At 32.2% G+C, this 26,080-nt stretch overlaps 1 protein-coding gene across 12 annotated transcripts in view; it reads left to right on the top strand.

The window, feature by feature from the left end:
* Positions 1 to 26,080, top strand: part of LOC148314050 (protein N-terminal asparagine amidohydrolase-like) — a 193,024-nt gene that overhangs the window by 43,222 nt on the left and 123,722 nt on the right. For 2 of the 12 annotated variants that reach the window (XR_015837495.1, XM_088258929.1), the window contains exons 1-2: positions 23,284 to 23,344; positions 24,275 to 24,476. The exons of 2 other annotated variants lie outside the window; for them this stretch is intronic. The gene's annotated coding sequence lies outside the window, so the exon portion shown is untranslated. Of the gene's footprint in view, positions 1 to 23,283; positions 23,371 to 24,083; positions 24,477 to 26,080 lie in introns of those variants that run through there. 8 more of the 12 variants (XR_015837506.1, XM_088259173.1, XR_015837503.1 and 5 more) reach the window with 6 other exon arrangements.

Below are 26,080 nucleotides of genomic sequence, written 5' to 3'. Positions count from 1 at the left end.
TGTACGCAAATGAGTTTCATTTTGAATTCAAATTCATTTGAGTAACAAATATTGAACTCTGACATCTTCTTCCTTCAAGCTATACTATTTTTATGGAGCGTAATGTATGTTATACATGGATGTGTGAGTGTATGTCGTATAGTTAAATATGTATAGTACATGGCATAAGGCAAAGTGTCCTTCGGAGACAAAATAAAGAGTTCACGCATTTGGGGAAACCTGGGTGTAACAGACATCAATAGTAAGGTAGAGGAAAGGCATTTTGATGGTATGGGCACATAGGGCGCAGAGAACCTGGTCATATTGTGAACCAGGCAATCGCCATTGATCTTCCTCGCAAGACATCGTAAAGACATAAGAAGGAAGAAAAATTAGCTTTATAGTAGGTATTTCAACCGGTATTTTTTATGGCAAAATATATGTATAGGAAAGTTACAACGTTGAAATATTGTGGTACAGTACTTGTACGTACTGAACTACAAATTACTCAGTATATCACATCGATCTCCAAACAACAAAAAATCTATATGTCAGCATAACTCAAATTTTGAGTTGAGTCGTAAATCACACGTTACCAGTAACAATACATGATTAGTGCGTGTATTTATTTATTTTTATGTTCATTACCTAATATTATGTTACACATGGTAATACATACACTTCTTCTGTACAGTTACTTTCTAGTATAGTAGCGAATTGTAATCTACGCTCTTCCTTTATCTCGTTTTTTTGTAGTATTTTTTTTTAAATTTCACTTTCTTAGATCGCTGCTAAGTGCAACAAAAATAAAAAATTAATTTAATCTCGTCTCTTCTTTATTAGCTGTCTCTCGACTAATCGGTGTAGGCCTCTTCTAATATTTTCTAGACTTACAGTACTTATACTTAGGATAATGTTATCCCCTTTTTTTCTGAGGCCAAGCAATCTATTAAATTTAATTTTACTTAAAAAAAACATTAAAATACCTACCGTAATATGACATTTTCAAATATTTAGACACCTACGTAAATTTATTTCTCTTACATTTAACCAGGCTGAGCCGCACAACGCGTATTCACTTTATTTTGATCGTGTCCAAATTTTTATTCACAAATCTGAATTTATCTATGACAGGTTGTAAGCCCCGTAAATACCCAGATTTTTTTATTCTTTTTAATCTACGTTAAGATATCAATATGAATCACTCCTAACTGGACAAGCTAAGATTTGTGAACAAAGATTTGGCCGCACTCGAATTACTGTGTAACCAATTTAAAATCACTATTTGTTACAAAAAGACAGATTGCTGAGTATTTTATTTATTATTTTTCAATACAAATTACAAACATAAGTCATATATATGTACATATAATATTCCCTATGAGTAATTTCTATTTCTCATTTTGGGACATGGGACTAAGGTTAACAAGACTGGAACACAAATAATAAAGTAACATTTAAAAAAAAAACCAAACTAATACATGGCAAAATATAAAAACAATAAACAGGTATAATAAATAGGCATAAGAAGCATATAAGAAGAATAAGGAAGCTAAACTAGCAGTGCACAACGGAGTCCTGGTTCCAACTCTAATGTATGGAAGTGAAACATGGAGTTGGAAAAAGAAGGATGAAAGTAGACTGAATGCAGTCGAAATGCGATCTCTCAGAAGAATGTGCGACAAAACGATGTATGATAGATGTGCGAATAGTGAAATAAGGAAGGAATGTAAAGCTGACATAAGCATTATCGATAAAATTAAGAAAGGTGTGTTGAGATGGTTTGGACATGTAGAACGAATGAGTGAGGATAGAACGGTAAAACAAATTTATGAGGCGAATGTTATTGGGAAAAGAAGCAGAGGAAGACCGAGAAAAACATGGCACGATCAGGTATGCCAAATACTTGAAAGTGGTCAGGTTAGGAGTCTTAACAATCGGCGGGTATGCATGAGGAGATGCATGAACGTGGAAGAGGCGAAGAATGTTTGCAAGGACAGAGTGGTGTGGCGCTCTATTCTCTCTGCCTACCCCTGCGGGGAAACGGCGTGATAGTTAGTTAGTTAGTTAGTTAGTTAAGCATATTTAAAAGAAATAAATGAGAAAAACATAAGGTAAAAAGCATATTTAAAATAACAAATGAGAAAATATAAAATATACAAAAACATATAGTAAAAACAAAATAAGAAAATATAAGTAGACATTATGGTTTTGTGTATGCATAAATTAATAATAATTTGATGGTGAATTTTCTTGACAATGAAGACTGTATTATATCTCGTTTACCATAGTTCCCACGAACAATATAAAACGGGTGGTTCAAGAAGATTGGCTCACCAGTGTAAAAATAAAGAATACTTCAGCGATTTTTATATATAATAGAATATGTAGATTATTGTCCAATGAATATCGATTGGACACTTTAATTTCGACTCCACACAACGACTATTGGTCTACAACTTTATCCATAAATTTATACAAATTTTTTGTTTTTAATAATTATCAACTTATTTTTTCTAGAAAATCATATCAGATCTCCATTAATTATATATCAGCATAAACAGACATAAATACAATCTTTTGAAACGTTATAAATATAATGCAAATATATAAAATAATATTAACAAGAACGGCAGTAGGTACTAAGGAATTTTTAAGCAATATATACCTAAGTATGCGACAAAAAAATATTTTTATTTATTTAATGATTCGAGCAATCAATCTCGTGGTTTACGTTTAATTTATATAAATACACACACACACCCAAACATATATTTATTCTGTGTAGAATATTTGTCATGTGTGGAATGGTAAATATTACACAGTGTAAGCCAATGACAGGTAGTAAGTCCTGCAAACGCCCAGATTGCCATAATTTCATCTTGATAACTTTGTCATTTCTGTTGTGATGTCAATTAAAATCGCGTGAAATTAAAATTTATAGCTAAAATCAAAGATTTTTGATAATTATTTCAGCATTTAATTTTTCGTATTTTATAAAAATGTACACGAGTGGACAGGAGTACGAAACGTGTAGGAGCTGTTTCGGACTGCTTAAAATAGGGACATATTCTGACAAGTGATAGTCAACGGACATCCGACACGATACAAAAAGAAGATATTAAAATTTATGTACGTAGTACAAAAACAAGTGTTTCCTTCGTTTTGAGTGTGTCCAAATACTTGTTCACAAATCTATATTATCTCCAATTATAGGAGTTAACTCATATAATTGGAGATAATCTAGATTTGTGAACAAGTATTTGGACACACTCAAAATGTTGTAAATAAATTAACTGGTCAAATTATATGCTAAAATAATAAAAATGAAAATTATATTTTCTGGCGTTTCTCATGTATGTGATTACAATCCAGGATTCGGACCTCACATATAATAAAAGAGTTTCTGCTTCATAAAAAGCTTCTTTACATCTTACCAATAGATGTCTCTAGTGAAGTTCTGGTGATTCAAGAACAAGGTTTCTAAATTGGTTCATATATATAAAGAACTTCCAAGAATTTTAGTAGTGTGGTTGTCAATAACGGGTAGAATTGGTGAATGTTACACGTGTGTAAAGTGATCACTTAAACCAGCCTATGACGGTCGTCAGCCCCCTAAATGCCCAGACTTCCATATTCTTCTTCATCTTTGATGAGATGTCAAAAAATAAGTGTTTCCTTAATCATTTTATGTACGTAGCATGAAATTTATTTGTGCGTCTATTTTCGCAACATCCGATAGTTTTTAACCAGCCGTTGCTGGCTCGCCATCCATTTCCCCTTTCTCTGAACACTATTATTTCTCTTCCACACTCACCACCGTCTCCCGACCGTACCTATAACATAATAACGATGATAATCTCAATAACTGCGGCAGGGATAACGACGCTCCAACTGCAGGTGATCGATAAAAGGTAATTTCTGATCGGTGAGAAATATTTTGCATGGTAAACGGAAATATTTTTAACGGTTTCTATCGCCCGCTTTCTGATAGAGGTGAGAAAACGTGCTGTTAGATCTACGAGCGTTACCTCATACCCTAAACCGTTTATCTATGATTTCAATAAGTAGATAAACTACTCAACTATATCGGAAACTTATCACATCATTTGGGATTCAATATGATTTCGTACAGATTGTATATATTCTTCATATCTCTTTCAGTGTCGAAGTATGAAGCTTGTTTGTGAAAGACTAAATCGTGACGGTTACAAGAAAAATGACTGTTATTTCTATATACTATATTTTATATTGTGGTAATATTTATCCATATTTTAACAGCGTGCAGTGTTTGAAAATGATGCGGAATGCATCGAAATATTTGTCACAATAGATTTTCAGAAATATAAAATATAAAACCCTTATCCGCACCCCAATGGTGCATAGGGCACTGTGTCATATAAACGCAGTGTTATCTTGATCGTTTATACATGAAGGATAGGTGATCAGCCCTCCGCTTCAGGTACCAGTCCATGGTAATTTTGAATAAATATTACAGTGAAAAAATCACTTGTATTTATTTTACCCCCCTTGGGAATCAAACCCAGGACCTTCAGTGCGGTAGCCAAGTGTGCTGACCATTACACTACGGAGGGGGACGTAGAGATTTTCAGAAATAGTGGTATTTATTAAGTAAAAGATCAATTAAAAAAATATTTTACGTTAATTTTCTCAGTTTTCACTTCTTCATTTACAGCCAAATGTATTATTTGTAATTTTTTCATATTTTAAAAGCTTTATCAACTTTGTGGTGTGGTAATATAGCACTCTCCTTATCATTCATCGTTCACTTTGTGTATAACCAAAAAGTGGACATTTTGTTAGTGACATTTCACAAAGTGAACCATGAATGATAAGGAGAGTGTTAATGTATTATTTTTCTCTCCTGTTTCAGATCTACCCATTTTAATTTTTCATATATGAATAGTTTTTTTATATTTAGTTTCCATTTTAGTGACTTTATGGATAATAGAAGCAGGTTGTACAACTTAATTGCATAATAATCAAAGTTCTTTTGACCAAAAGCGGCAAATTCCTAATGGTTAAATAAAATTAATTCCTTATCCCCTTTTAGTATTTTATAAAAATAAAAACATTCAACTATTGAACAGCAATAAGTCATTTTATTTGAAAGTCTAACGAGTCATTCGTTAAAACATTGTATATTGGGTTTTAATTATTATCAATGGCGTTTACATTTTTTCCCGTACGTTTATACAATTTGTTTAACACTGTAAAAGTAATTTATCCTCGACTGTCGACGGCGATTCCTCATTTAACCGTCGACTGTAATATTTCTCTAGCGACTTAACCTGAGAAGGAATAAATTAAATATTAACCCACGGACAATTAACGTTTGGGTGGTCGGTAGTCGTACGAAGAGATGAGACAGACTTTGTCGATGTATTCTGCACTTATAAAATCGAACCGTGCATCAAAAGAGAATGATTGAGATATGAAAATATAGGCACTTACATTTTTGACATATTACCATAGATGAAGAAGAATATGGAAATCTGAATATTAAAAAAAAAAAAACTAACTAACCATCACGCCGCTTCCCCGCAGGGGTAGGCAGAGAGAATCGAACGCCACATCACTCTGTCTTTGCAAACATTCTTTGCCTCTTCTACATTCATGCATCTCCTCATACATACCCGACGATTATTACGACTCCTGACCCGGCCGCTTTCAAGTATTTGACATACCTGAAAGCAGTGCAGAACACCCATATAAGTTATGTTTTTACCGTGAGCTCCCCTATTTACGTCATCTGTATCTTGTCAAATACATTCCATTCCTAGACCCAAAAATGTAATCTCGGTGAGTAGTTATGTACTAATATTATTAACATTTTTGTTAAAAAAAAATAAGTAAAAATGACTAACCACGAAGTAAATGCTTTAAATATTAATAATATTGAGAATAAGATAAGGATAGGCTGAATGCGTTCAAGATGTGGTCCTATAGAAGAATGCTAGGGGTATCCTGGAGAGACTACATCTTGAACGACGAGGTACTACGAATAATCGCAGAAAGAAAGCACCTACTCGCGACTATCTCAAAGAGACGCGCCAAATGAATCGGCCACGTATTGAAACAGGAGGGTTTCCTGCACGTGGTAATAGAGGGAACAAACGCCAGAGGACCCTCACTTGGTGACTTGCTCGAGGATTTGGCTGTTCAACGTATGAGGAGCTGAAGAGGGTTTCGCATGATGACCGGAATGGCGAAGTTGTCATTTGTTGATGAAAACCAATCCACAGGATTGAGGCCACGGGAAGAGATCAACTGAAAACGTATAGTGGTCAAAAGAAGTCATCATAAGTCCTATCAAAATGAACTTTATAAAATTAAGCAACTTTGTTTTAACCACTTTTTTATTATAAGTACACTTTGACCTACCGGTTTCGACAAGAACCTTGTCATCATCAGGGTTTATTAAATTCTAAAACATTAAAATAATCATAATTAATTACATTCCCTTACCAAAAACTCCGTAAAAAATCCTAAATGTAATTTTTAATTCCTAATTTTTTACGGAGTTTTTGGCAAGGGAATATAGTTAATTATGAGTATTTTAATGTTTTAGAATTTCATAAACCCTGATGATAACAAGTTTGTTGTTGAAACCGTTATTTTAAAGTGTACTTATAATAATAAAAAAGTGGTTAAAACAGAGCTGTTTAATTTTATAAAGTTTAAAAAATGTGCTACTAAGTATCTGAGGAAAACATTTAAGAAACCTATCAAAATGCATTATTTACTTTCAAATATTATTTTATCTTACCTAATATCACTGTCCTATGCATGTCTTTTTGGCATGTTAGTATCGAACTGTCTTTAACCAAGCGTAAAAATATCATTTTGTCCCGAGGCAATCTTTTAAAAAGCATTAAAATTAATTAAATAGTAAATACTGTTGGAAATAATTGAGAAATTGTTTTTTACCGATACGTAACGTGATAGCATGAATGAATGATTTTTTCTCTCGTTGCAATTTATATTCTTAACTAACTCATCGGGGCTGTTGATTCTCCGGTTACATTTAACCTGCGGATGCTGCGATGGTGTTTAGCTGGTTCAACTGGGGGTCGGGAGTTAAACTCGTAAAGTAAGGCGCCCGAACACGTACAGATGCAGAGGAATCCGTGTGGGAGGAACTAACGAATAATAATTCCCATGTCCCATACAACTCCGGTCGTAATACACACATTCATACATGGATACTCATGTGAAATAATGCTCTTATGCTTGTCCGAGAACGGAGTGTTGTTTTCCGTTACTACGGTTAATTGTTTTCGTATGACAGCGATCTAAATCGTCCTAAAACCTCATTTTTATTTATTTTTTTCTTATCGTTTATGATTCTTTAATAACGACGCGAAATTTTGTTTGGCCCTAGACCACGTGTTGATTGTTTCAATGTTCCTTTATACGGTACAGACTATCGTAAAATGTACGACGATAAGACAAATTCACACTTTACCAAAAACGTATACTATAAACATTTCAAAATAAGTACAACAAGCCAATGATTGATAGAAAAAAAAAACAAATTAAAAACATTACATCTTAACATACATGAAGAAGAATATGGAAGTCTGTCTGTCACAGGCTGGTAAAGTGATCACTTTACACATTTTCAACATTCACCATTCTACCCGTGATTGACAGCCACACTACTGAAATGTTTGGAACTTTTAGGGTGAAGACTGACCGGAGCATTTCGTCGTAACGTAACGTCGTAACATCGCTCGTGGCGAGCATGTTACGTTATAACGTTACGGCACTACGCGATCAGTGCTCGTTTGTGGCCTTGTGCTCAGTGTTTCCATATGTCACACCAATTTTTTTTCATATCAGTCTAGAAATCTGTATTAAATTTGTATAGAATCAATAACCCAAAATCTTTGCAACTTTGCATTCTTAGTAAAAATGTCGGACTACGAAGACGTGATTCTTGGTTCTGTGATTGTAATTAATTGCAGCTTATTATTTTTTGACATCTCATCAAAGATGAAGAAGAATATGGAAGTCTGGGCATTTATAAATATAATAAAATCCCCAGAATTCCATATTCTTCTTCATCTTTGATCACGTCTTTGTCGGACGACGAAGACGTGATTTTTGGTTCTGTGATTTTAATTAGTTACAGCTTATTATTTTTTGACATCTCATCAAAGATGGAGAAGAATATGGAAGTCTGGGCATTTATAAATTTAATAAATACCCTGACTTCCTTTATCTTTGATCACGTCTTTGTCGGACGACGAAGACGTGATTCTGGTTCTGTGATTTTAATTAATTGCAGCTTATTATTTTTTGACATCTCATCAAAGATGAAGAAGAATATGGAAGTCTGGGCATTTATAAATATAATAAATGCCCAGACTTCTATATTCTTCTTCATCTTTGATCACGTCTTTGTCGGACGACGAAGACGTGATTTTTGGTTCTGTGATTTTAATTAGTTACAGCTTATTATTTTTTGACATCTCATCAAAGATGGAGAAGAATATGGAAGTCTGGGCATTTATAAATTTTATAAATACCCTGACTTCCTTTATCTTTGATCACGTCTTTGTCGGACGACGAAGACGTGATTCTGGTTCTGTGATTTTATTTAATTACAGCGTATTATTTTTTGACATCTCATCAAAGAAGATGAAGAATATGGAAGTCGTGGCATTTATAAATATAATAAATGCCCAGACTTCTATATTCTTCTTCATCTTTGATGAGATGTCAAAAGGCAATATGAAAATAACTCCTGTAATTGGAGATAATCCAGATTTTGTGAACAAGTATTTGGACATGCTCAAAATGTTTTAAATTACGGCTTACTCCAGATGAAGAAAAAAAATAGATTCCCCGCAGTTTGGGGAATTTCCCACAGATTGGCAACCCTGGTACTGACCTAAAATTGCATCCGACTTCGGATTGAGCATTCGGAACGAGCGGCGAGCAGCTCGCCTCGCTGTACTGACTGCCTGAATGCTCGCATCGTAACATGTTACGACGATATGCTCCGGTCAGTCTTCGCCCTTAGATATATCATTAATCTCATGACACAGTATATATGAGTTCGCAACACCCATATATCTATGTTAAGTTGAGAAAGCTATTAAAAGCAGAGACACTTTTATTTGGATGTATGCAATATCCAAAATCATGATTATTTTTATATTTGCAAAAAAAAACAAAATGGAAAAAATGCCTTGATGGGGAAGACCCAGATTGTGAAGAAGTATTTGGAGACACTCAAAACGCTGTGACTAATGAATTGCTTTAATTTTTATAGAATTTTTAGGTGTGTCCAAAATCCTTGTTTACGAATCTGGGTTTCACCAACCACTCAATTTCTACAGATTTAAGCTATTATCATTCACTGCTCCGAATCGACATGTTGGTCGGATTATATTCAATGTAAATCTTAATGACCGGTTTCGCAGCAATTACAGCCAGCGTGGTATTTACCTGTGACGAGCGGAGTGGGGACGTCCGGGCAGACGTGGGTACGTAGGTACTCGGTGGGCAGTGGGTAGGTACAGGCCGTCTCAATCTTCACGTCCGGCGGTAATGTCTAGAATTTCACCGAAATTAACGTAATTAGATGCACGTTACCGGGATTTGGATTCCACCCAGACGCAGTGCCGAATTAAGGTATTAAATGTGTACGTCTGCGCACATACATACCTGTTTAATGATAGCCAGCGTTGCGTTTATGCTTTTACACTACACGCGTAGCCAAGCTGATTTATATATATTTATATATATATATATATATATATATATATATATATATATATATATATATATATTTATATATTTATATATATATGTATATATATATATATATATATATATATATATATATATATATATATATATATATATATATATATATATATATATATATATATATATATATATATATATGTACCTGAAGGAAAACAATAATTCACGAAATACTTAATGCTCTACATACGTTAAATGGCAACTTAGGTTTCTTTAAACCTTTCATTTACCTATTATTTCTTGAAACATCATTTTTGTATTGAAAATAAAATGTTTTTCTTCGAAAAAAATGTATGGTTTGGAAAGGAAAAGATTTATTGATAGGTGGGGATTTAATCAAACAAAAAAATATTATTTCAATATATAAAAAAAAATAAACGAACACCAATATACATTCGAAATGACGTGCGCCTAATAGCGTTGCCGAACGCTGACTGAATTATGTGATTACGATTAAGGCCTTAATAGAGCCCGTAGTGTATAGCGTACTTCTTGACAGCTGATAAGCATTTTAAATGTTTTCGATTGCATTATTGTTCCATAGATTTTTAATATTTTCGTTACTCTAAATGAATTCATTGAATTTGAAGTGAAATGTGTGCTTTTTATTTGATTTCTTCTCCACTTAACCAGACTATGACACAGCAACGTATGGCCGGTTACATCTACGTACGTAAAAAAAGTACTTTACAACAACATACTATAAAATATAATGTAATGGATACAACCATCAGATATATAATACAATGTTTAATACGAAACTATCGCATTTCATATTTGATTAAATCCTTTTAGTTAGTATCCAGTTGAAAGTATTTTGTCTTTTCGCAATGTTTCATGACTGAAAATTGACTTCGTTATGGTTATCATTAAACGATCTAATAATGATCCAAAATTTATTATATTACACGGATCGAAATAAAATAATCGCATTGCCGAATCGCTTCCAAAATATTGACATTGCTTTTACCATAATTTAAAGTAAAAAATACCTTTCCCATCGTGATTTTAATAATCCCATAATATGATTCGGTTGTTAAATCAGTTGATGGGATTCTGTAATAAGGAAACCATTAAAAAAATATTGTTCTTCGATAATTTTGGGTAAATGTTTGCTTTGAATGTCGTAAGCTGTTATTTATATAGCGTGTTCGTGCAATATTGGAAATAAGGAGCTTTGAAATATTGTGATACATTAAAAATTAAAAATAAAAATGAAAATAAGGAGCTTTGAAAAATTGTGATACATTAAAAATAAAATCCATAATCCCGGATGAAACTCCTTACTCACCTTTCAATAACTCTTTTCGTTTCAAACCTTTATATTTATTTCCAAGAAAAGCTTATTGTTTCAATACGAAAACGGTATTTTAAGCAAAAAATTTACTCACGTTAAATGTTACCTGGGTTAAAGAAAATTAAGTTGCGGGCTATCTAATAATCCGCCTTAATAATCTCAATTATTAAGGCAAATATCTTAGTCTTGTACAAGTATTTTATGTATAAAACTGAAATTTCTGGTTAAATAGCTTAAAACGAGCAGGAATCCAACTACCGACCCAAGTATCCGCCATTCTTTCTGAACCTAATTCTAGAATTTCGGTCATAATTTCTAAAATGATAAGGGTGACTGTAAAATAGATTGATATTATCCACTGACACTTCGTGATGGAATTGCATTTTAATATATTATTAGATTAAAACCAATATTTTTAGCTTTTCCACTTTATTTTTATTTGACCAGCGACCGGGTTTCGTCGTTACCGACATCACCAGTCTGATGATGTCGGTAACGACGAAACCCGGTCGCTGGTCAAATAAAAATAAAGTGGAAAAGCTAAAAATATTGGTTTTAATCTAATAATATATTAGTGACTGTAAAATAAAATTTAAAAAAAATAGCGCTAACTAAAACAGTTGTTCCTGTGTTAGTAAGAAATTTCTGGTAAATGTAGTAAACACTTGTTCTTATGTTAGTTAGAAATTTCTGGTTAATGTAGTAAACAGTTGTTCCTGTTTTATAATTAAAATATATTTTCTTTAAATCACTATAAATATGTTATTATATTGTATATAACTTAATTATAATGTCTACCGGTTTTGAAGCTAACCGTTTAGATAGTGTTTTAGTATTTATCAGTCTTGAAAAAGTAGCGGTAGACAGGTAGAAGTTATAATTAAGTTATAATAAAAAAATTATAGTGATTTTAAAACAAAGTTATATTTTAATTAAAAAATGAAAAATCACAAAGTATTTGCTTCCAATATAAATTATACTTGTTCCCGTGTTAGTTAGAAATTTCTGGTAAATTCAGTAAACAGTTGTTCCCGTGTTAGTTAGAAATTTCTGGTAAATTCAGTAAACAATTGTTCCCGTGCTAGTTAGAAATTTCTGGTAAATTCAGTAAACAATTGTTCCCGTATTAGTTAGAAATTTCTGGTAAATTCAGTAAACAGTTGTTCCTGTTTATGCTTGTAATTGATTCGGTAATGATCCGTCCGGTGCGGGTATTCCGAATGCCGATATTGCGGGCCCTTTGACACGAGCGTGTAACCTCTCCCGGACGATATTGAAGCTTTCTGCCGATGAGATAATCTTTAAGTATAAGGCTTTTAATAGCCCCACGCCCCCCTGCAATCTGCACTCATTATACTGAGGACCGGTATCGGAAAACGTAACTTTTCATCCTCCATTTTGACTCCTGCTTGATTCTCGTAATATTCACCGTATGATAGAACACATCGTTTAAATACTTTCGTCTTTTCGTAGTTATTGAAGAATATCTACGTTTTAGTATACCTAATATCCATTTTTTTTAATTTTCCAAATACGCTACTTAAATTTTTAGATCTTGTATACAGTAAATCCCCCTATAACGTTAAGATAAGACCGCGTTTTATTTTATTTTATTAGATGGGAATAGCATTTATTATTAACCTTCCTTATTATGTGCAAGGTTCATAGATCATTTAGTGGAATTCTGTTTCATCTAACTAAATAAATATGTTTTTATTTGAATCTGTGTTGGGAACAGGGCGGATAATCTAGTGTGGGCTAATCAGGAATTTCTCAGCATTTGCTCATTGCTGGAAGGAAACCACGTAAAACTCCTCAGGAGAAGGCGGACTCCTGACTGCCATCAGCAGACCTTCCGTTCCACTAGAAGAAGGTTCAGTTTTTTGTGTCCTAGCTTGGTTTATGTTACCAATGACCTTCACTATAAACACCGCTTTATCGGAGCGAACGTTATTAGGGGTTAATGTTTTTAAATCGTGTTTAAATTTAATAATGACTTATTTCAATCTTTTCCGCTGGTTAAAATGTAAAAATCCAATTTAAAACATAAACCCCCTTATAACGTTCCCCGATAACGCAGTTACTATACAAACGTTATAGGGGGGTTTACCGTATGATACCGTATTCTATGATAGATGGGTTTTTTCATATGTGACTTCTCGGTAGCACCTTGTTTGAGCTGACGACTATATTGTACGTACGTATATAATATATCCAAGCGCCTATATTCTTTATTAGTTCTTGAAAAAGGTTTGTGTGAGTTAAACACAGTATTAAATATTATACAATATGTTGAGATTGTAGAGTGCATCTCGTGTAGACTCGAGAACCGCAACAAATTCATCCCTGCACGCGATCTCATTGGCAGACTCTATACACTACGAAATTTTTCTTTTACAAAAAAAAATCTGCTAGTTTTCAGATAGACTTGGGATTAACTGTTTGTTTATAACAGTTATAATTTTGGTTTTTCAATACATTTCTGTTAACCCTACATATATAGATTATGACAGCTAAACAAATATATTATATAAAAAAATACACTAAGCGGATCTTCATATTCTATATTCTACTTACCCTAATTCGTTTAAAATCAACAGTTTTCTTATTGAATTACCTTTGCTAGGGTCTCACAACTCGTGTCCTTATAAATTCTAAGAAAAAGTTTTCAAGAAAACGATTCATTTATTATGTTTATTTTTTTACAATATAATTTATTTTGCCTATTGGAGATTATTGTTTGTTGTCTTTGGTCTATATGTTATAAATTGTCTATGGTGCTGTCTATAATAAAGCCTATGCTGTTGTGAAAATGTTAACGTTTCATATTATTTATTGTTTCGGCATTCACTCTGTAGTAAGACATTAATTATAAATAAAACACGTTCATTTCTTTACCACTTCAGTACTAAAGTAGTAAAAAACAAGTGTTTTTTTTAAATAATTTAACATTTCATGTAAATACGGGTTTGAAGCAAGTTATTGTTTTGATTTTTGTGCGATAATCCATTTATTACTCAAAAATAAAAATATGTATTGAAAACTCAAGAACTTAAAATTAATAACATCAAGGAAATTCATGTAAATTCAAAAGAGAGTTTACGTGGATCAAAATAACCTTTTTTCATTCTGAATTTCGGACAAATTTCTAAGGCTTTATAGAGGAAACTCCCTTAAATCGACATATTTTTTGTTGTTGATGTTATTAATTTTTAGTTTTTGAGTCTTCGGCTTATGATAGTACTTTATTTTTAAGCAATACAATAAAAATTGTATTTTTGCTGTTTTTATAAACAATACTACAAGGGAATCATAAATATGGAAATCACAAGCGAAACTGCGCGACAACACTAATAACACAAATCGCTCACTCCTTTCAAGAACGTCATAAATCAAAAATCGTCAATTTTCAGTTGTGCATGTTTTCGGAATGCCCAGAAAATGAACTATATCCCAGCAAAATTGGCATATTTTTAATTTAATATTTACCCGCTACAGGGCAGAAAGTGTTGTTTTGGCATTTTGAAGAAAAAGTATTGTTTAATAATTTTTTTAAATAAATTAATTATTTTTCAAATGGAGAAAAAACCTTCAGGTTTTACCTAAAAAGATCTGTAGCACAGTAAAAAGTTCAGCAAGTGGCTTGATATTTATTTCTAATACATTGTATTATATTTTTAAACTTTAAATACGTTCTCCTGAAAAATCAAGTTTTTTGATTTATGACATTCTTGAAAGGAGTGAGCGAAATGGTAATTTTGTGATCAATATTTTTACGTTTTTGGAATGTTTTATCCTTGTGAATATCCTTATTAGCGCTGATGATATTCTAAACACCTGCTGAATCCAATAAAGGTTCTGTTTTTCACCTGTTAGCAATAAATAGAGTGCAGCCCGAGATAAATGCAATTACGGAATCGAAGATGCAAGGATGCACCAGTAATTAACATGCCAATAACTTGCGCCGACCGCTTCCATCAATCTTGCAATATTGCCCCATGAATGTGGCTAATTACGAGAAATAATATTTATTGCCATGCAATAAAATACAGCTCACGTCCAAGGATACCGTCTTTTGACGTTTGCTACGAACAGTCTTTTGTTATTTTCAATTTCTTTAAAATAGGATTTTAATTTTTGTATTAATTGATAAATCAAACACAGATTTTTGAGTCTACTGAGTTGTATTTTATTATTGAAAAATACAAAAATTAATGAAACGAATTTCCAACATTCGTTTGAAAATGCCACACCTATGCGAAATAATTGTCACAATATTTTTTTTGTTTGTGTTTATTAACAATAAAATACAGCTTAGTAGACTAGAGAAATCTGTGTTTGAATTAACAATTAATACATGAAATAATGGAAACATATTTTTATTCATAAATTCCGCAGTCACTTTGAGGTTTCTATCCATTTTTCTTTTCAAATTTCACTTACAACATTTTAAGTGTGTCCAAAAACAACAAATCTGGATTATCTTCAATTAGGAGTAATTTTTTATATTATGAATTCACTAGAACTTCATCGATATCTCTAGTGAAATTCTAGTGAATTGAATTATGTACTACGTTTCGAATTTGAACAATATATATAAAAGCTCCAAGAATTTGAGTAGTGTGGTTGTCAATCATGGGTAGAATTGGTAAATGTTATACATGTGTAAAGTGATCACTTAAACCAGCCCAAGACGTTCGTAAGCCCTGTGAATGCACAGATTTCCATATTTATGATTGACAACCTTAGTTTTTATTATTAAGCTTATAATTTGACCAGATAATTTATTTACAACATTTTGAGTGTGTCCAAATACTTGTTCACAAAATCTGGATTATCTCCAATTACAGGAGTTATTTTCATATTATTTTTTTGATATCTCATCAAAGATGAAGAAGAATATGGAAGTCTGGGCATTTACGGGGCTTACGACCGTCATAGGCTGGTTTGAGTGATCACTTTACACACGTGTAACATTCACCAATTCTACCCATTATTGACAACCACACTACTCAAATTCTTGGAAGTTCTATATATATGAACCAATTTAGAAACCTTGTTCATGAATCACTAGAACTTCACTAGTAATCTAATCTAGTAATTTAATCTTCTCATCTTTGATGAGATGTCAAAAAAATAATATGAAAATAACTCCTGTAATTGGAGATAGTCCAGATTTTGTGAACAAGTATTTGGACACACTCAAAATGTTGTAGACAACCTTAGTGATCATTTTTTGGAAACTTCTACACATATTGATCAAACTCGTAACGCAGTACGTGCGAGTTCACAACAGCCATCTATGTTTTGGCACCAAAGTTCTTCGTTTTTATCATGTCACCTTGCTCGTTTCTTGAGGAAGGTACAGCTTAATCTTTATTAAGTAACAGTTGTATGTTATCATTTGCAAGAGCAACACAATGGTGGGAAGTTTAATAACATCTTCTCTGCTTTTAATTGGAGAGGTGTTTGCTGTGCGGACATTGTAGCATTAGGAAGCTAACAGGCATACCAACACCTGTGAATCCACGGTAATTAATGAAAAACACACTGACAAAGCATTAATTATAGCCGAATTTTGCTTTGGTAAACAATAATTGAAAACATTTTTAATATCATAAAGTAGATGAAAAAGAATATGGAAGCCTGGGTATTTAAGGGGCTTACGACTTTCATAGACTGGTTTTAGAGATCACTTTAAACAAAAAATAATAATTTATGAAGAATAACTCTAATTGGAGATACTTTTACTATAATTGGAGATAATCCATATTTGTGAACAAGTATTTGGACACACTCATAATGTTGTAAATAATTTTCAACATTTTGTTGACATCTCAAAACAGATGAAAAAGAATATGGAAGCCTGAAGATTAACAGGGCTTATGACATGTCATAGGCTGGTTATGATGTTAAAATAAATCCTACTTGGAGAAACCCTGATTTATGAACAAGGATTTGGATACACAAAAAATGTCGTGAATATTTTAACTAATTACACTTTTTGTTAATTTTTTTTCTTCATATTTGTAAGCTTGTATTTTTTCTAAGGCGAGGGATGATTAGTAGTATAAAACTAGATTATTTCAATACAACAATAGATTACCACCATATCGCTCACTCCTTTCAAGAACGTCATAAATCAAAATACTTGATTTTTCAGGAGAACGATTTTAAAGTTTAAAAATATAACACAATGTATTAAAAATAAACATTAAGCCACTTACTGAACTTTTTACTGTGCAACAGATCTTTTTAGGTAAAACCTGAAGATTTTTTCCACATTTGAAAAATATTTAATTTATTTATAAAAATAATTAAACAATACATTTTCTTCAAAATGCAAAAACAACATTTTTTACCCTATAGCGGGTAAATATTATGTTAAAAATATGCCTCTTTTGCTGGGATAAAGTACATTTTCTGGGCATTCCTAAAACATGCACAACTGAAAATTGTCGTTTTTTGATTTATGACGTTCTTGAAAGGAGTGAGCGATATGTTTTAAAGATCACAGTCGAAAAAAACTCAATTTATATAACGCTTTATTTATTTATTTTATTTTATTTATTTTTATTTGTTTGGGAATTGTACAGCTTTACATTTAAAAAAAATATACAAAAAATAGTTACATTAACATTAGTGAACATTACATTAGGTTAGCAAAAATAGTTACATTATTAAAAAATAAAGCCAATTAAACAATTCCCATATTTATGTTATAGTAACTATTAAAACATTAAGAGATAAAAAAAGAAGAAAAAAAAAAGAGTGGGAGTGTGTGTGTGTGTGTGTGTGTGTGTGTGTGTGTGTGTGTGTGTGTGTGTGTGTGTGTGTGTGTGTGTGTGTGTGTGTGTGTGTGTGTGTGTGTGTGTGTGTGTGTGTGTGTGTGTGTGTGTGTGTGTGTGTGTGTGTGTGTGTGTGTGTGTGTGTGTGTGTGTGTGTGTGTGTGTGTGTGTGTGTGTGTGTGTGTGTGTGTGTGTGTGTGCGTGTGTGAGAGGAAGGGAGTTAAAAGGTAAGGGTATGGTTTTAAAAATAGATTTTTTAAAACCATGTGACGGCCGGCTCCCAGCGTAACCGGGCGTCTAATGAATTATATTATTGTTAGTAAGGCCTTGAAACGATTATTTTAAAACCGTATAAAATACGTAAAATTAGATAAGTAGCGTTCCTTTATTATTTATTTTGTTTGCATAGTAAAAATGAGATGTTTATTTTTATTGATGTCGTTTTATTAGGTTGCTAAAATCAATTTGATCAAGTTTCTTCATCGTTTGAATAACCATAAAACGGGTGATAATCGTTAAAAGTCTCCATTATTAATAGAACCGATAATGGGCACAACGCGTAGTATTATCGGAATACACACATTAGTAGAAAATTAATATATTTCTGAATTCCACTCGGATACCGTTAAAATCAAACGGGATGAATTAAGATAAAACGTTTATCTGAAGTCGATACTTTGTCAAAAATTAATTCTCTCCACAAAACCCACCAAAGTGTGTCAGAGATATTAAAATCAATCGGAGTATTTATATTATTAAATCGTGAGCTTTATGAATACTGCTACATTGTTACCCGAAAGTAACACAAAGGAATTATTTTCATATTATTTTTTGACATCTCATCAAAGATGAAGAAGAATTTGGAAGTCTGGGCATTTACGGGGCTGACAACCGTCATAGGCTGGTTTAAGTGATCACTTTCACACGTGTAACATTCACCAATTCTACCCATTATTGACAACCACACTACTCAAATTCTTGGAAGTTCTATATATATGAACCAATTTAGAAACCTTGTTCATGAATCACAAGAACTTCACTAGAGACATCTATTGGTGAGATGTAAAGAAGCTTTTTACTAAGCAGAAACTCTTATATTAGTATGTGAGGTCCGAATCCTGGATTATAATCACACACATGAGAAACGCCAGAAAATACCATTTTCATTTTTATTATTTAAGCTTATAATTTGACCAGATAATTTATTTACAACATTTTGAGTGTGTCCAAATACTTGTTCACAAATCTGGATTATCTCCTATTACAGGAGTTAAAACTCCTGTAATTGGAGATAATCCAGATTTTGTGAACAAGTTTTTGGACACACTCCAAAAGGTTGTAAGGAATTATTTAGTGATCCGTGATTTAAAAATATTAAAAAAAAATAAAGACTGGTGTTATTCATAAAGACGATCCTATTTACAGGCAGCTTTTATAATGATAGTTTATCTTAAAACGTATTTAAATTCCTAGATTTTGACATACTGGTGCTACGTCATTTGAAGTAGTGTAAAAAACACCACGATGTCTTTATATCTCAGTGCCTCCTGTATTACATAATTTCAAAGGTACGTACGATATAAATTGTGGCTTAAATGTGGAATACTTTGTACAAATGCAAGTAAAATTACATCTAAAAAAAACAGTAAAGTTTTGAAATTAAATTGGTACTCATAACTTTTTTGAGCAAAATTCGAAAACTTAAATAATTTGCACATTAAAATGAATTAATTTCAATAATAATATTTTAAAAATCAATCTCTGATAATATGTTGAATATTATACAGCATCTGTATGCATTTTTATTAAAATGAATAAGCCTTTATAAAAAATAAATCAGCGCATTATAAAAGCAGGTTTCTAAATAATATTCATAATTAAAATGAGACACAAAGTATCTTCTACATACATGTTATAAGGAAGATAAAATATGACTTTAGTATACTTACATTTTTTTAAATAACCGTAAAGCCTCTACTTTTAGAGGCTTGTCTGTAGGTAGGATAAAAAAGGATAGGGAAAGTTATTATAAAAATAATATACCACAAACACCCAGATCAATTGAAAATAATTATTTTTAAAATTTATTTTGAGATTGGTGTCAATCGAACTCGCGTCGCCAGTTTCACAGTCGAGCGAATACCCAACTACGTCTGGTGTCTAAAATTGGTCAGTATTTTTTTTGACTGTCATAGATAAATATTTGTTTGCTTGAATATTTATTTTACGTGATATTTTAGGCATACTTGCTAATTATCGAAAATTATGATCAATATTTCAGAATATATTTATTTTTACCGCCTTAAAACAAAATGACATTAGTCAGTTTTGCTGCTTGACCAAGTATCAAGTTCTCACGAAAATACGTTTTCCCATGAACTTACCATCAGTAATAATGACAATAATACCATTCCGCCCAAATTTCCGTCATATTATTTTATTATTTCTATTATTCTCAAAATTAGATGTCTAAAATCACAAAGTTATTAACTATCACGCTGCTTCCCTGCAAGGCTTGGCAAAGAAAATAGAAAGCTGTACCATTGAAAAAACCTTCGTCTCTTCCACATTCATTTATTTCCTCATACATACCTGCCGATTATTCCGACTTGACCTGCCCACTTTTAAATATTTGAAAAACTGTACCATGCCAAGATTTCCTCGGTCTTCTCCTGCAACTATTTACTAACCTATTTTATTACCAACCGCATTTGACTCATAAATGTTCAACTATCCTTTCTTCACTTATTAGTATTATGTATTATAAAATTCTCTTATGAGGTCCGAAATTAATATCCCCATTAATATGTGTCTTAACAGATAACGGGACTAATTGTATCAAGTTTTATTGCGTGCATAGCGCCCACTGCGTCATAGATCACCCGCTACGTACATTTTTCACAGCGCGTTATAAAATAAATTTACATTTGAATTAGGTATGTTATCGCTCTCCGCCAGTAAGCGCGCGCCAAACTGGTTTCGGCTCCCATGAACTTAATCCAGCGAATCCCTCTTCATTCTTCCTCGCTGTAAAGACATGTCCTTTTTTTCCATGTTCACTCACTTCGTCTTCTCTGGTCTCAATCCAGTGGATTGGTCTGCAGCAACCAATGATATCTTCTTCGCCATTCTGGTCTATTTTCTGAAAACCTCTTCAGCTCCTCATACGTCGAGCAGCCCATGTCTTCGTTTAAGTCGCTTATGTATTCGCGGCGTGGGCGTCCTTTGGCGTTTATTCCCTCGATTGTCCCCTCTATTATTCGTTCACTCCCTAGGTGGAGCATATGACCAACACGGGACGTCTCCAAGTCACTCAATCACGCGCCATCTCCTTGGCTTCCTCCCAGGTCAGTTCGGCATCCCCAAGTTCCGCTGAGTATAGCGGGTGAATTGTGAATGGCGCCGGAATCCTCGGGGTTGAAAGAAGAGACATGAGGAGTCAATGTGAATGAGTCGTGGCACCTCACTAAAGCTCAAAGCAAGAAACTGGCTAGTTTGAAAAATGGGTGCCTGAGGCGAATGCTTGGTATAAAGTGGTATGACTTCGTTAGGAATGAGGATGTAATGAGAAGAACCAAGAAGTCCTGATGAGGAGAAGGTGGACATGGTTGGGACATGTCCTTAAAAGAGATATCCAGGATGTTGGAACTACATTATTATTACTCCTTCCTTTATATGAAGGGATGTCCTAACAAATTTCTTTTCCTTTGTGATGTTTTTGGCAGAAAGGCGCTAGGGCATAAAAGTTTTGGAACTTGTGATCTAATCCAGTGATTCTCAAAGTGTTAGCCGCGGTGTCGTCATAAGGGCGCCGCGAAATGTTTAATTAAACAATTCTGCAAATTTCTTGAAATTTCCAATTCTTGAAGTTTTAATCAATATATTGAGTATATTTTAGTAAATATGGTATAAGTACTCAGAAAATGTTACTTTTAGATAATTTCAACAGAGGTTATAACAATCAAGTTTATTTATTTATTTATTTATTGAACGGCTGAACCTTTAAGATAATACATATAATACATATTTACAGTATCTAATATAAAAAAAAATGTTAAAAAAATATTTGTATTGCCATTTGGTTTTGACATGCTTATACTGCAGTCTTGCATTCATTCCTTATTTCAGCATTCGAACATCTATCATACATCGTTTAGCCGTACATTCGTCTGAGAGATTGCATTTCGACTATAACGTATTTCAGTATTACGTGTTTCCGAGATGTGATCTCTTTACAATTCTACTTCCTTTATGTAAATCCTATTTTCCATACTAACCCTTTGACCCGCTTTTATTTTTAGTTCCGGTGATATTTAAAATTCAAATCTTTAGAAATCTGAATTGAATAAGACTGCAGCCAACTAAGTAACCATCACGACGCTTCTTCGCAGGTGTTGGCAGAGATGATAGAACACCACACTACTCTGTCCTTTCAAACATTCTTCGCCTCTTCCACATTCATGCAACTTTTCATACATAACTACCAATTATTATATAGAAGGCTCTAGTGAACTCACAAGTAAAATCTCATGACATTAATGATGTATGTAGTAGTTTAAAAAATTGAGTACTGTGGTTGTCATTCATAGGTAGAATGGTGAATCTTGGACATGTGTTAAGCGATCACCGAACCAGCGTATGGCAGGTCATCAACCCTGTAAATACCCAGACTCCCATAATCTTCTTCGTCTATATTGAGATGTCCAAAAAGTAAGCGGAGAAACCCCAGATTTATAAACAAGTATTTAGACACACTCAAAAAGTCGTGAAAATTTTCAGCGTTCAAATATAGAAAGGTCTAATCATGTGATTAATATTCCTATTTACACACTCAAAATGTTGTGAAAACTTTCAGCGTTTAAACATAGAATGGTCTAATCATGTGATTTATATTCCTTTTTACCCATTAAAAATGTGAAAACTTTCAGCGTTCAAAGAAAGAACGGTCTAATCATGTGATTAATATTATTTTTTACACACTTGAAATGTTGTGAAAACTTTCAACGTTCAAATATGGAACGGTCTAATCATGGATTTAAATAATATTCCTTTTTACACATTCAAAATGTTGTGAAAACATTCAGCATTTAAACATAGAACGGTCTAATCTTGTGATTTATGGTATATTCCTTTTTACCCACTCAAAATGTTGTGAAAACTTTCAGCGTTCAAAGACAGAATGGTGTAATTATGTATTTAATTCATATTCCTTTTTACACATTCAAAATGTTGTGAAAATTTTCAGCGTTCAAATATAGAACGATCTAATCATATGTTTCCTTGAATATTTTTTCTCTATGTGTCTTCGATTTGCCCGTCGTCTAAATCTCCCTTGATTTCCCCGGTTACGTTGTATGTTAAGGCTCTACCTTCCGCCGGGAACCAAGTTTCGTTTCATTAGTTCTGTTCTTCAGCTTTAGTTTCGCGTCGCGCGCCGCCGAAGGAAGACGTGCAGTCACTCATTAGGTCGATACACAAGGTACGCGGTATGTCGGTATGAAACTCGTAAACAACTTGTCAATACATTCGTGCGATGACGGTGCATTATTAAAAAAAATTACGATTTACCATACTCGAATTATTATATTAAACGTATCTTGTGTTTTTTTTCCCGCGCGGTGTTATCGCTGTTAAGATTTTTTAAACCCTCCTTTTTGTGCGATGACTGATATTTAAAAAAAATTGTATCTTGAAACATTATTTATTTATAATTTCTTGTGTAAATAAATATATGTAATTAAATAATTGTTTATCAAATGTTTCGATTATTATTATACGAGTTGTTTTTCTCGTTTCTTGCTTATTTAGTACTGATAACACGGTTACGCACGCACTGAATGAATGATATCATTTCTTGACTTGATTTATATTATTTGTAAATAGTTATTATAATTTAAACATTCATTTCAGGAAATCGATTAAAAAAAAATTTCCATTCGTGCCACCACATTTTTTTCCATTTTTTAAAAAATTATCGTTTAATTCATAAATCAAATGCCTCTCATTAGTAATTTTTCTTTTTGTAATGAATTAATTTATATATTTTTTGACCTTTTTTGTATCAAATCACCAGTGAACACAGAATTTCACGAAATAGTTTTATTTTATTTTTATTTTAATAATCGATTAATTCCTAAATAAAAAACCGCACATCAGTCAATTTAGTTTTTGTGGTAAATCCATTTATACATTTTTTGTCCATAAATTTTTGTATCAAGCCACCAGTGAACTTAGAATTACACAAAATCCTTTTTTTTTTAAATAATCGATTAATTGACAAATCAATTACCGCTCGAAGGTCCATTGACTTAATGTGATAAATCCATTTTTAAATTTATTATTCATGTTTTTTGGTATCAATTTATGTTTAATTAAATTATTTTTCTTTTTAATTCCAATTGTGATTAAGTGAATAGTGATCTTTTAATAGTTCCCTTCTCAAAACTTTTATCTTTCTAACTGTGATGAATCTCCAGTGTCGATCACTATCATCGTCTAAAACTTCAAGACTTACTGCGTTCTTCCTGATAAGCGAGTAACTTTTAGTGCCCATCCCATGAGGACTTGAAGACTTTTACCTACATTTCTTTGCCGAGAAATACTTCAAACAGGTATGATTGAAATTGAAATTGAAATTAATAAAACGATGAACTGTGTTTAATTAATTTGTAATAATATATCATCAGGACAACGACCATTCAAGATAAGAGCTTTATTATATCGTTTATATAACACTACATTATATCGAACTTTCGACTCTTTGTCAACAAAACATACATTTTATACATCTTAATTTTTTGTACACTTTCTTTTTGTTTTTAATTTATATTATAAACTAATTTTGTTATTGAACTTAGCTATATACAGAAATAAATAATTTTCTTATAATTTTTGTTTTATACGTAAATATTGTAATTTTTTAATAAATAAAATCAAGTTTTCTTTAAAATAAGTGTACAATAAATGAATCATTAATCGCGCAGTGAAGGCGCATTTCAGTGAAACTACTAAAAATAAGTACACATCCCTAAGATCTGGTAAAAATCGTACACTTTGGAGCAATCCAGTTAGATCGATCTTTTCCTTTTTATTTAATTTAAATTTTCTTGACAAATACTAAAATTTCTTAAAATCTATTGTGACACGTGTTTCTAGGCTTTTAGTATCATTATCAAACACGGATCTTTTCCCAACTGGCTGTTAAGATGTTTTGACGGGAAAGGGTATCCAAAACACATGTTTTTTATCACCGGTAATATTTATATATAAATTTATAACAAAAAAATAAAACAAATTTGTAGCGGCATTGTGAGATTTGAGATTTCCGTTTACTCAGCAAAGGACTAAATAATTATATTTTGATAGATTATTGTGTCATTTAAAAACAAAAGATAGAAGTTACGTTTTTGCATGAATAATATAGTTTACAAAAATGTTTTTTGTGATGTGGCTAAAAAAAATATAAATCATACTAGCTTAAATTATTTTCTCAAAATATTTATAGGAATTTTCAGGAATTATAACATACATTGTTGTATTACGAATTGTTTTATTTTCTTCAGGCTAGCAATATTTTAAAGTTTCTCTTTTGGGGGGCTATTTCGTGATATGTCCCACGGGGACACCATGACGCATGTTGGACCCATAGGGGTTAAACGCATAGGCGTTAGACTGATTGCTTTATCTACATAATAATATCTACGTAATAAACAAGTAATATAACACTGCATTAATCCAGTACAGTGAGGAAGGATTGAGTATAACTGAATCAGGTAAAATTTGTATAATTATTTAAAATGTATATTAATTTTCATTCCCATGTCTTATATTATTAATACTGAGTAATAATATGTAATGATTTTTAATTTGAATATCTATTGGGTTGATGGAAAAAATATGAACTTTCTTACATATAAAATAATGTGTCGGGCTGTGGTCCCGTGGTTAGTGTCATGGACTCTTAAGTTAGAGTTTCTCGGTTCGAATCCACTCTACCACAATTTGATACCTATTTCTAATAATGAGCCGCTTAGGCTCAGAGAAATAGAATGAAATTGAAATAATTGTGTAAATAATAAAAAAAAAATCTCTTTGTTTAAATTAAAATATTTTATTTTTTATTTTTAGATTTGTATTATTTATGTAATCAATTATATAATTTCCATCCGTTCTTATAACCTTCTCCCATATTTCTATTAACTTTTTAATACCAATA

Source organism: Brachycentrus maculatus, unplaced genomic scaffold, assembly GCF_059751285.1.
Source record: "Brachycentrus maculatus isolate JH-2025_06_01 unplaced genomic scaffold, ASM5975128v1 h1tg000002l, whole genome shotgun sequence".
NCBI classification, from domain to species: Eukaryota; Metazoa; Arthropoda; class Insecta; order Trichoptera; family Brachycentridae; genus Brachycentrus; species Brachycentrus maculatus.
The sequence above is the reverse complement of the archived record's forward strand: the minus strand, read 5'-3'. Positions and strand labels throughout refer to the sequence as shown.